The sequence below is a fragment of the Lactuca saligna genome, chromosome 6 (assembly GCF_052625555.1).
Source record: "Lactuca saligna cultivar CGN05327 chromosome 6, ASM5262555v1, whole genome shotgun sequence".
NCBI classification, from domain to species: Eukaryota; Viridiplantae; Streptophyta; class Magnoliopsida; order Asterales; family Asteraceae; genus Lactuca; species Lactuca saligna.
The window spans coordinates 65,341,728-65,354,520 of record NC_136422.1 but is presented as its reverse complement, the minus strand read 5'-3'; positions in this window follow the sequence as shown (position 1 = coordinate 65,354,520).

Sequence of the window (12,793 nt, the reverse complement as noted above, 5' to 3'; positions counted from 1 at the left end):
TTTTTTTTAAAAATCTTCTATAAAAAGCACTATTTTTTTATAGAACGGCTAACACATACGATTCGCTATCATACTTCCAAAAAATGTAACCTAAGGTTTTGAAGATGAAGGTAATTTGATCGACACGAGTGGCTTTGGAAGACCGGTGATTGTCATATCATTGTCTGCAAACATTATCCCAACACTTCACCATCTTCTTCATCGATTGGAGGGTCCTCTGAAACTTTGGTTAATGTTTTTATGCATCATGAGGTGGATCATCCGAAATAGGCAGTTGGTCGGGAACGTCACCTTTAGCTTTGACTTTCCGAGGAGGCTCATATGAAATAGGAGTTTGTTTGGGAACATCTACACTTGGTTTCTTGACTGCATCGGCAGATGGATCATCCAAGCGCTTGGGAACATCATCGGAGGTCTGAATTGCGAACTTCTGGTTTGCATCGTCAAGAATGGAGTCAACATCACCGCTCAAAAATTTGAAGTATCTCGGAAATCTGCAGTTGCACGAAGCCTCTTTCCAAGAAGAAAATTTGTGATGTCGACTATAGATTTTTTCAGATAGAGAGATTGAGGCCTATGAACAAGAGAATCCCATGAAACATTATTACTGCCCGAACACCCTTTATCCATGGAGGATATCAGTTCGGTTGTGACATCTGAAGTGGGATGGACAGTTACAAGTTCAGATTGTTGGGGATTTACAGCAGAGGCCATACACAGTGCTTATGGAAAAGGAAATTGTTTGATAACGACTCGTGAGTGTGTTCCAAGGGAGCTGCAAGGAACTATGTTCAATATCGACACCACCTTGTTGGGAGGGTGGGGGTAGATCATGTGCCAACTCCTTGTGTGTAATTGGTTTTGAGACGTCGAAGGGTACTTCAAACGAATAAGTGGGAGGGGTAGTTAATGATCCAAAGTCAGGTCGAACACCGATCTATGACTCCTTTTAAGAGGAACCATCAGTTTTGGATCTCTTTGTGGCCTTAACTTTTGAATGGGAATGAGGTTTCTTGATTTTCATTTTGATTTTACTACTTGAAGTTTCGTGCCTCTTCTCTTCTGATGGATGAACATTCGAGGTCTGGGTAGGAATTAGTAGGACAACCAATTCTGAAACCCCGTGATGTGGAGATTTGAAAAGTGAATCAGAAGGAAGAGTATCCATGTAACGTCCCATTTTCACAACCAATTTTTTTTATTAAGGTCAATTCATACAATTGTAAATTTGTGTTAAGAATACCATTCGTTCTAAATTACATTTATTGCAAAATCAAAGTAATATAATAGACGCGGAATCATCAATGTTGTTGATGAGTGTGTACAGTCACGCCTTCACATTCTCACAATCATCGATGGTACCTGAAAACATAAATTGTTGGGTAAGTACAAAGCTTAGTGAGTTATTCCCAAAATACCCCATACAACAACACATATACAATTTATGCATATTGGGTCCACAATCATCGAACTGAATTAACTTGGGTTTATTGGCATGTTACCTATACCCAACCGTTCCTTCAGAGCCTTCGTGCCTACGGCTTACAACCGGCCCGTACCTGATATCTTGGCCTACTACACACAATGGGACTTCCTCAACCTCGCCAGCCATAATATGTCGACATATAAACAAACAAGTAATCAAGTAGGCACATAAGTACATGCAACTACCAATCTACCTGTTATACAGATCATTACTGCCTACAAGGCCCCTCACAGCACACTACTCCGCTACCGCATATCTCCAAGGAAGGCATAGTCATATGTAACCAGAGGTGAGATAGACACCCGAACAGATGTTCCTACTCTAGAGCCACAACCAAACAAGGAACATGCAAGAAAGCCTATGCTAGTTAGAGTACCAGCCTACTGGTACTCTATCCAGCATATCACTACTTCTACATCCTACTGCACAAGGATATATATATATATATATATATATATATATATATATATATATATATATATATAGCAGATCACTACAACATGTCAAGATAGACACCCAGACAAATGATCCTACTCTAGAGCCACGATCAAATAAGAAATAGGCAAGCAAGCGTAGATCAGGAGTCCTTAGTCTATCATACGTGTCTAGATACAACCCCCATGACATCCTACTAACAATAACCAAAACTAGTGGGCCGACATTGGTACCTTTGATGTAACGCCCCGATCTTCAGGTAATTGACTTACATAAGAACTTTCTTGATTTCAAGGTCTACTCAACAAGTTGGTAGCCCTACTCATCGAGTAGCAACGGGTTGGTCCACGTGTTTAGTGATCTACTCGACGAGTCCAAGTAGGAACTCGACGAGTAGGAGCTGGCAGATGAAACCCTAAATCCCAGGGTTTTGGCACCCTATTTAAGGATCACATATTCTCCTTAGCCTCTCTTACTGCCTCTCTTGAATCCAAAAACCCTAATTCGTGTTTTCAACCTCAGATCTGGGCTCCTTTAGCCTCTCTTTATCATAAAGTTCAGTATTTGTCAAGCTATGACATATCTCATTGCCTAAAGCCACTATTTTTATCTTGTTTTGGGTCATACCATCATGCATGCACGTAAAGATTGCAACTTTATGTGATAATCATGTCCTAGAAGCTTAGATATGGAGTTTGGAGCCTTTGCATGAATTAAAAAGCTTTTGTATAGATGAGGTATTTAAGGTACTCGGCGAGTCGCATGGTCGACCCGGCGAGTCATTTGAAGATGGTCATGGACTCGACGAGTTGGATGAACAAATCGACGAGTCTGATGAAGATTGCCTTAGACTCGGCGAGCCTGTAGAGCAGCTTGGCGAGTCGGTTATGGTTTTCCCAAATCGTTAGATGTGTATAAACTTGTCGGGTTGCACGCGGGAAACCTCGACGAGTGGCCTCAGAGCTTCCATCGCGAGCCGTAAGAACTTGTGACAACCGTCAACTTATGGTAAAGTCAAAGTCAAATAAAGTCAACAAGTCAAACCGGTCAACTCATCTAGCCCTTGCATGTTAGGGTTTACATTATGTTACTATTGTACAACTCACTATTTTAATAAGAAGTTATCACTTGGAAAGTTCGTACATTCAAAAATTCTAAACCCTAATCAGGGTAAGTGATGAAACTATTTGATAAAACATTATTCCATACCCCTCGGGGGGATATAACCATCATAACGAAGCTTAACGGGGTGTACGAACCTTGCGTTGCGAAGCTAAACATTCAAAAAGGTCATAAATGAAATTTCTCTCAATCTCTCTTTATCAATCTCTCTCTCTCAAATCTCTCCCATAATCTCCCTTAATTTTTTATAATGATTTGGGGGCATCCCGACCCTTAACTTAGCCAAAAACCGCACAAAACGGGAAGAAATCTTGAAAAACAGCTTTATAAGGGCGAACCCTCTTAGGGTCGAAACCCTAAGAAGCGAAGCCCCTAATAACCTAAGAACCGAAGCCGAAACCGAGAGAGGGAACCGAAATAGAAGCAACCGAAACCAAAAGAATGGAGTCGAACTCGCTCAGACCGAACTTCGCATGATCGAACCCGAAACCCGGAGGACCGAACTTGCCTTTGCTCCATTTCTATCCTTCTCCCATGTTTGCCTGCGAGATTCCCCGGTAGGGGTGTAAACGAGCCGATCCGAGCCCGAGCCTGACAAAGCTCGAGCTCGGCTCGTTTAATTTGAGGAAGCTCGAGCTCGAGCTCGAGCTCGATTCGAGCCTTAAAATGAAGCTCGAGCTCGGCTCATGAATAATTTAGTGGGCTCGCGAGCCTAATCGAGCCTAAACGAGCCTCTATGTGTGTGTGCATATATATATATATATATATATATATATATATATATATATATATATATATATATATCTGTGTGTGTGTATGTATGTATGTGTGTGTGTGTGTGTGTATATATATATATATAGAGAGAGAGAGAGAGAGGCTCGTTTAAGCTCATTTAGGCTCACGAGCCCATTAATTGAAGCTCGGCTCGAGCTCATTTAATAAACGAGCCTTATATTTAGGCTCGAGCTCGGCTCGGGCTCGTTTAATTCGATCTCGAGTCGAGCTTTTAACGAGTCGATCCCGAGTAGCTCACGAGTAGCTCGGCTCACTTACACCCCTATTCCCCGGACCGAACTACCTTTCGGTTCTCTTCCACAACTGAACCCACCTTCGGTTCTTGACTCCCAAGGACCGAACCTTCGCCTCCCAATTCCGAAATTTCGCAGATTTTGTCATTTTTCGCGGTTTTCGACCACTTTCGCATTTTAAGCCCGTTTTTCATGATTTTGACGTGGGATTTTCACCAAAAATCATATTTTGACATATAAGACCCTAAATACTCATAATTTAAACACATTTTTAGGGAAATCTTTATTTAGAAATAAAATCTAGTGGGTAAGATATTGAGGTGGAGTGTTGACTTTACCTTAAAGTTATGACACAAGCAACCCACCACACCCACTCCAGGGCCATACTCAATCACTATTCATCCATACTTAGTCAACTAGTTGTCCTTTCACACTATTTCACCAGCCCATAATCAGATCAAATGGCTGGAAATCTTCACTTCACTTCCAATATTATACACTCTTTCTCAAGAAGAATCAAACCCATTTCTCTCTCACTTTCTCTCTCTAAAAACTCGAAATTGAAGGCTACTCTTGAGATTTTCCCTCCAAGTTTGGTAAGTAACCTCATCCTACATTTGGTTATCTTTCATCCTTTCACTCAAATCATGGATTCCTTACACAAATATCATCATACTTGTTGTTAGATCTTCGAATCCTCAAGTATCTCCCAAGTGTTCTTGACTTGGAAACTCCTTTTCTTCATCATCCATCTACTCAAATCACTAAAGGTGAGTTCATAATACAAGTTAAAACACCAACAACATCACTAAACTCAAACATCAGCTTTCAACAGAAAAGTTAATGTTCATTCACGAAATGTTTTGAACATCTTAAACTTTTTAGTTTTCAAAACTGTATTAGGTGAAAATAGTTCAGGTTTATACCTTTAAAATGACTACTTGCACATGTCCATACAATTGTTCTACAATTTATGGTGATTTTTACAAAACTGCCTATTACTGTTGCTACGAATTCGGACTTGTTTGTGAATATGAACATTTTCAAACCAGTTAGAGGCTTTTAAAAATCACAATAAAATTTGTGAACAAACTAGACACATTTTCTAAACTCTCAGAGCTTATGAATCTAGTTTTCGTTCTCGTATGATTTTTCTGTGATTTTTCTAAATCAATGCAGAAATAGTTAAAACAAACTTACATATTACAACTTTATTAACACTTTGTAACATGTTGAGCAAAGTGTAAATCTTTGAGGTCTTCATATTTTGCATGTGTTTTCTGTTTTGATAAAATTATATTATAGAGAAATGCTCACTAAATTGTAAGAACTCTTTATTATTACAATTAATGCATGATGAGGCATAGTAAACATAGTTACGTTTTGCTATATATATCATACTTACACAGAAAATGAATACTACACATTACAAACATTTTGATAAAATATAATAGGTATAGTTTATGCTACATATACATTACGAAAGAGTACATTTCTACAAAAAGGGGTTTTCAATTTCACACTACATAAATTTGTTAATGAATAAATTTGTGAGACATTCGCTTCTCGTTAAAAATACTTTTTGTTAAAAATGCTTATGAACTCACCAACATTATATATGTTCAATATTTTCAAAATAACTTGTATTCTTAGGTAATCATTAAGCAGGGAATCTTCAAGTGTGTGGATTATTTTCATGTAATGTCAAACATCATACAATTATTATTTTGGGATATGAAATCTAAGAAAAAATACTTGATGTGAACAATATCAGTTGTATTATGTAATGTTTAGTGATGATTGTGTTATGTTTCATGTATATTCATTGTGATGATATTTTAATTTATAGTCACATGAGCCCTCAGACGTTTTCGCGTCTAGTTCGGGGGTGTGATAGGTTGGTATCAGAGCATTGTTTATAGTGAACTGGCATATCTAATCATACAATATATGTAACTATAAATACAATGGGACTAAAACTCTCTGAATAAAATACATACCTAGGTGTACATTAATGTTACAACACTAAAAGTCTCTGGAGGAAATTGAACACCATGATTAAACCCGGACAATTATGTAACTGTATTGGGGATAAATATAGTCTGATCAACTATATTTATTCAAAATACGACCAACATGTGGCTGCGAGTGATCATGTTGGGAAATGAATCTAGAAACGTACCTCGTATCCAAAAAGCTTTTAGGGAACTCAAACATAAATAAAATTAAAATACTATAGGAATAATTGGTGTGCTATTTGTTTCTAGTATTTATACACTTTCGTGCAGATGCTATGGTCGGATATCATTAGCAAGGAGACCCTATCTCCCTAGTTAGGAGAATGCAGGGTGGCTTGAGTCAGAGGAAGAGCCAGAGGAGGAACATGAAGTAGAACTTGTAGAAGGACCCGCCAATCCAGTGGTGGACCTTGAAGAAGAAGAGCTCGAAAATACATAATAAATAAAAATAAAAATAAAAATTTAAACTAAATAAAAAAATTAATCAACAAATAAAATAAAAAATGATAACAATTAGCAAATAAAAGTAACTATTTAGAAACGTTCCCCGGCAACGGCGCCAAAAACTTGATGTGTGTGAAACCAACTAGTTTTAATCCTACTAACTTAGACACAAAATAAACACACGAAAGACAGTGTACCTATCGATTAGTAATATAGTTCAAGCAAGTAGGGTATCGAACATAGGGAATGGTAAACAATTAAAATAAATGCTAATATTATTTAAATAAAACAAATAACAAAAAGGGGGTTTTCTCTAGTTTTACAAGACTAGAAACTTAATTAGAATAACCATCACACAAATTAACTAACTAGCAACTAAAACAATTAATTACCAACTAAATCCAATAGTAAAGAGGACTTCTGTTTAGGTACAACTCATTTGTTCCCATGGATGATTTTAATGTATCGGATTAATTCTTCATCGGCTACCGATTAAGATAATTAGGTTCATGTTCGCTATTCCTAATTCTTAGAAAACAAATTAACTCAAGCAATGGCCAGTTGTCTAAATTACCGGGTTTCCTAGATTATTGATTCGGGTTAAGTAAGACTTGTAGTGGTTAACTAAATTGGCCCTTCAATTAACCTCTTGTCGTTGTTCATCCAACAAGCTTACACATTAACTTATCTATCTTCTAGTTAATTCTAGTTTCACATTCGTTATTCCTAGACATACAACTATGTGGTCACAATAAATCATATGAAATTAATAACTAAGAGATGTTCATACAACTTAATTACTAATTTATTAATAGAAGAATAGTTATTGTCAACACATAAGGTTCTTTAACAAGCTTAACAAAACATAATTACCAATCAAAATTAATCCTACTCAAATAATCAATCCATGTTCACAAAATTGTCTACCCTAACAGAAGAATAAGTTTTTAGCTCATGATTGCAGTAAACATAAAATCAAAAACGAAATCAAAGTATGTAAACATGATTGAAATCAAAAGGTTACTAAGAATAAACCAAAATTGTCTTTATTCTCTTCACAATTGAATGTAGGGTTGATTCGTCAGTTCCTCACGACCTAACAACACTTCCAATCGTTTCTCAGCCTCCTAGGGTTTCTCTCCATGCTATGATATCGATCTGAAAGTCCATTTATATAGATTTTCACAAAACAGAGGCTACTCGGCGAGTCCAGTGACCTACTCGGCGAGTCCGTCACTTAAAACCCGTGTACGGCAAGTCAGCGCGTCCAGAATCGCAAAAATTCGATACAACTCGCCGAGTAAGCGAACCTACTCGCCGAGTACGTTTCGAATTAGCATTTTCTCAAAACACGAAAGTCGTCCGAAATTGTGTCTACTTTTCAGAACATTTTGAATCTCGTCAATCGGAGTTACGGTTCATGAGATATGGCCAAAACAATGACGAGGGGTCAAGCTGTCCAGCAACATCCTTCTTTCTTCAAAATCCAAGATCCAAGCTTCCAATAGCTAGTTCTGCTTCATTTTCCTTTAGAGCATGTCTTTGTTGCTGAAAATGAAATATTTAATCTAATTAAGCACATTTTGTTCATTAAATGAGATAAAATCAACATAAAGTATTAAGATCATGCATGAATTTTATAACTAAATATGCCCATATCAAAATACCCCACACTTGACTTTTGCTTGCCCCCAAGCAAAACTGAATTTTAGTACAATAATATTACATAAGACAATCCCAATCAAACCCAACCATTATACCAAGACCGCAACGCATGCATTTGTGTCTAAAATTTTCCTAATAACCCCCCGTACTCCAAATACTCACAATCCTCATAAACATTCGCCCACTTTTTCCGAACAATGTTCATTTTATGCATCCCTCCGAATCCATCCTCAGAAAACCTCTTAACCTCAAGGTATTTTTGGTTGAGCAACCCAAGCATACATAATCTAGACAATTACAATTTATGATACCACATTGGAGCTCTTTGGAATTCTTCACTTCTTTGACATTTGATCTTTAATTTCTTTGAATTCACCACCTTGTTGTTTGATTTTTAGTATCTTCAACTTTTTAAATTCTTCAGAATTTTTGATCTTCTAATTTCATACTTAACTTTGATGCTCCAAAAATTCTTCAAACTTTTTCTTGTAATTCTCTCTTTTTTTTATTACATGTACCTCACTTTTTTTTTCACTCAAATCCCTACATGCTTAAGCATGGGCGCTCAACTTCAACCTTTATTGGTTAACGATAATAATTTTCCTGGATACATTTCTGGTACACGATGCTAAACATATTGCATCCTTCAAACTAAGCGAGGTCGTGTTTTTGTCCCATGATTTCACTTGAATAAGAAAGCCACAAATGCACTAGAACGTATATAGGCTCAACTAAACATTTGGGTTTTCATGCAATCATCAAATATAATACTAGCATGATCCCTAATTGCTTTACCAAAATTTTCTAAATTAATCCTAGCAAATTTTATGCAAAACTTTAAAAATTTACTAGTGTAACCAACCAACCCCCTACCCCACACTTAATTTATGCAATGTCCCCATTGCATATCATGCATGATAAAGAACAATAAAAATAAGGAGAGAATTGGAACAAACTCCCCTGGGATAGTAGTGGCGAGGTTGATATCTATTCTCTTCAGCTCCATCTTCAATTTACTTTAGACATGAGAACAGCTCATCCATGTATTGGGTGTCAAAATCTCGTGTGGTACAGTCTTTATAAAAGCTCCAAACATAAGGGAAAAACCCTTGGAAATGCTCGGAAAATGATCTTCAAAGAATAGAATCAATGCCCATATCAAATGTCATCAAATATTCAGCTCAAAAGTAAGAAGAATGAGCGACTCGTCGAGTAAGTATGTAGACTCGCCGAGTTGAAGCATAAATGGCAGAAGAATCGTGAATTTTCACATGGACTCGGCGAGTAGACCGCTGTGTGACAAAAATTTATTCTGCCCAAGTCCATTTCTGATGTATGGGGATTATATAAACTAATAAATTCCCTCATTTTTCTTTAGGTAATAAACACTCTATAACCCTTCTATCAATTAGACTCATAGCTTGACTCAAAACTTCGTTTCCTCTCTCGCCTAGACTCGATTTCTCGCTTTGTCAGCCTTGACTCTAGACCCTCACATGCATCCTTACACTCAAACTGAAAAGATCAAAAACAAAAACCAAGTAATAGAAAAAACATTAAAATAAAAAAAAATCCTAAATTATCCTTAAACACTAGAAGTTTAGAAAGAAAAAGAAAAGAAAACTCTAATGACGGGTTGCCTCCCGCAAGCGCTTCTTTTTGTACGAGTCTTTAGCTGGACTCTCAACTTAATAAACTTCTAATAAATTTGATGCTCATCCATCCATTGCATTAAATATTTTCTTTGGACCAAATTGTAAAATTTGGCTCTTTGCTTCAAAAATTAGCCAAACGAGCTTGAATTCATAAAACCCAAGAATCTTGACAAGGGTTGGAACCGGTTGGATACTAATCAAAAATGGATCGTGCCTCAGAACTTTCTCCAAAGTTGGAGTCGTCACCCCACGCTTCGAAACACAAACCGAAAGAACAGGCGGCCACGTCGTGGTAATAGTCAAACCACGAGTTGGTTCTTGCAATTCATCTTGTTTTTGTTCTTCATCCGAACTCTCTGCTAGCAACCTTTCCAGCTCCTCTAAATCTCTTTCTGGATTAAATTCTTCATCTTGTAACTTTAGCTCTTGTGACTCAAATTGTTTTTGATCGTTAGACAAGATGTTATCTAACCATCTATCAAATTTCTTCAAATCATCATCTGAGTCATACTCCTCATCTCCTTGCTCAATTTCCTGTACTACTTCCTCAATAAAAGCATCAAAAGCATCGAGATTTGGAAAATACATAATAAATAAAAATAAAAATAAAAAATTAAACTAAATAAAAAAATTAATCAGCAAATAAAATAAAAAATGATAACAATTAGCAAATAAAAGTAACTATTTAGAACCGATCCCCGGCAACGGCGCCAAAAACTTGATGTGTGTGAAACCAACTAGTTTTAATCCTACTAACTTAGACACAAAATAAACACACGAAAGGCAGTGTACCTATCGATTAGTAATATAGTTCAAGCAAGTAGGGTATCGAATATAGGAAACGGTAAACAATTAAAATAAATGCTAATATTATCTAAATAAAACAAATAACAAAAAAGGGGGTTTTCTCTAGTTTTACAAGACTAGAAACTTAATTAGAATAACCAACACACAAATTAACTAACTAGCAACTAAAACAATTAATTACCAACTAAATTCAATAGTAAATAGGACTTCTGTTTAGGTACGACTCATTTGTTCCCATGGATGATTTTAATGTATCGGATTAATTCTTCATCGGCTACCGATTAAGATAATTAGGTTCATGTTCGCTATTCCTAATTCTTAGAAAACAAATTAACTCAAGCAATGGTCAGTTGTCTAAATTAACGGGTTTCCTAGATTATTGATTCGGGTTAAGTAAGACTTGTAGTGGTTAACTAAATTGGCCCTTCAATTAACCTCTTGTCGATGTTCATCCAACAAGCTTACACATTAACTTATCTATCTTCTAGTTAATTCTAGTTTCACATTCGTTATTCCTAGACATACAACTATGTGGTCACAATAAATCATATGAAATTAATAACTAAGAGATGTTCATACAACTTAATTACTAATTTATTAATAGAAGAATAGTTATTGTCAACACATAAGGTTCTTTAACAAGCTTAACAAAACATAATTACCAATCAAAATTAATCCTACTTAAATAATCAATCCATGTTCACAAAATTGTCTACCCTAACAGAAGAATAAGTTTTTAGCTCATGATTGCAGTAAACATAAAATCAAAAACGAAATCAAAGTATGTAAACATGATTGAAATCAAAAAGTTACTAAGAATAAACCAAAATTGTCTTGATTCTCTTCACAATTGAATGTAGGGTTGATTCTTCAGTTCCTCACGACCTAACAACACTTCCAATCGTTTCTCAGCCTCCTAGGGTTTCTCTCCATGCTATGATATCGATCTGAAAGTCCATTTATATAGATTTTCACAAAACAGAGGCTACTCGGCGAGTCCAGTGACCTACTCGGCGAGTCCGTCACTTAAAACCCGTGTACGGCAAGTCAGCGCGTCCAGAATCGCGAAAGTTCGATACAACTTGCCTAGTAATCGACCCTACTCGCCGAGTACGTTTCGAATCAACATTTTCTCAAAACACTAAAGTCGTCCGAAATTGTGTCTACTTTTCAGAACATTTTGAATCTCGTCAATCAGAGTTACAGTTCATGAGATATGGCCAAAACACTGACAAGGGGTCAAGCTGTCCAGCAACATCCTTCTTTCTTCAAAATTCAAGATCCAAGCTTCCAATAGCTAGTTCTGCTTCATTTTCCTTTAGAGCATGTCTTTGTTGCTGAAAATGAAATATTTAATCTAATTAAGCACCTTTTGTTCATTAAATGAGACAAAATCAACATAAATTATTAAGATCATGCATGAATTTTATAACTAAATATGCCCATATCATGTACTAAGATGGTACTCACTAATGAAACAACTATTTGTTCTTCTTATATCATGTTACTACATGAATTCACTTATATGCACAATCGAACCCCCGAAACTGCTAGATACTCAAGGATCTTGAAACAAAAAAAAACTATGAACTTTATGGATAGACTTAATATCCGTGCCAAATCTACGATTACCTACTACCATAAATACATCATAAGGATGTAGATTGAAACATTGTGAATCATATGAAAAAACACGAAATTTGTATAGTACAACCAGAAACAATCGTCGTTACTTACGATATTGCTTATCATCATGCAGCAGAAAATGTAATCCACCAAAAATAACAAGCACACCCGTGAGACACCAATCTTGCAAATGGACTCTGCTATATTCCAAGTTGCTGTAACAGTTGTCATAACCGCTGCTATGACACAACTCAACACAAACAACACCAACAGAGGTGGAAATAACATCAAAAATTCCAGCCGAAGAAACGAGCACGAAAACCAGCGAGTGACAGCTTATCAAGGCACTCCAAGCCCCAAGCTTAAGAGCAGGAAGTGAAAGTCTGGGAGTAAGAGAAAGGGACAGCCAACTTAAGGGTCCTCGAAGAAGCAACATATTGTTGCTGTCAATACGACCATGACACCTACTACATTAACACCAGCAATACCATATGCTGGAAGCCTTCC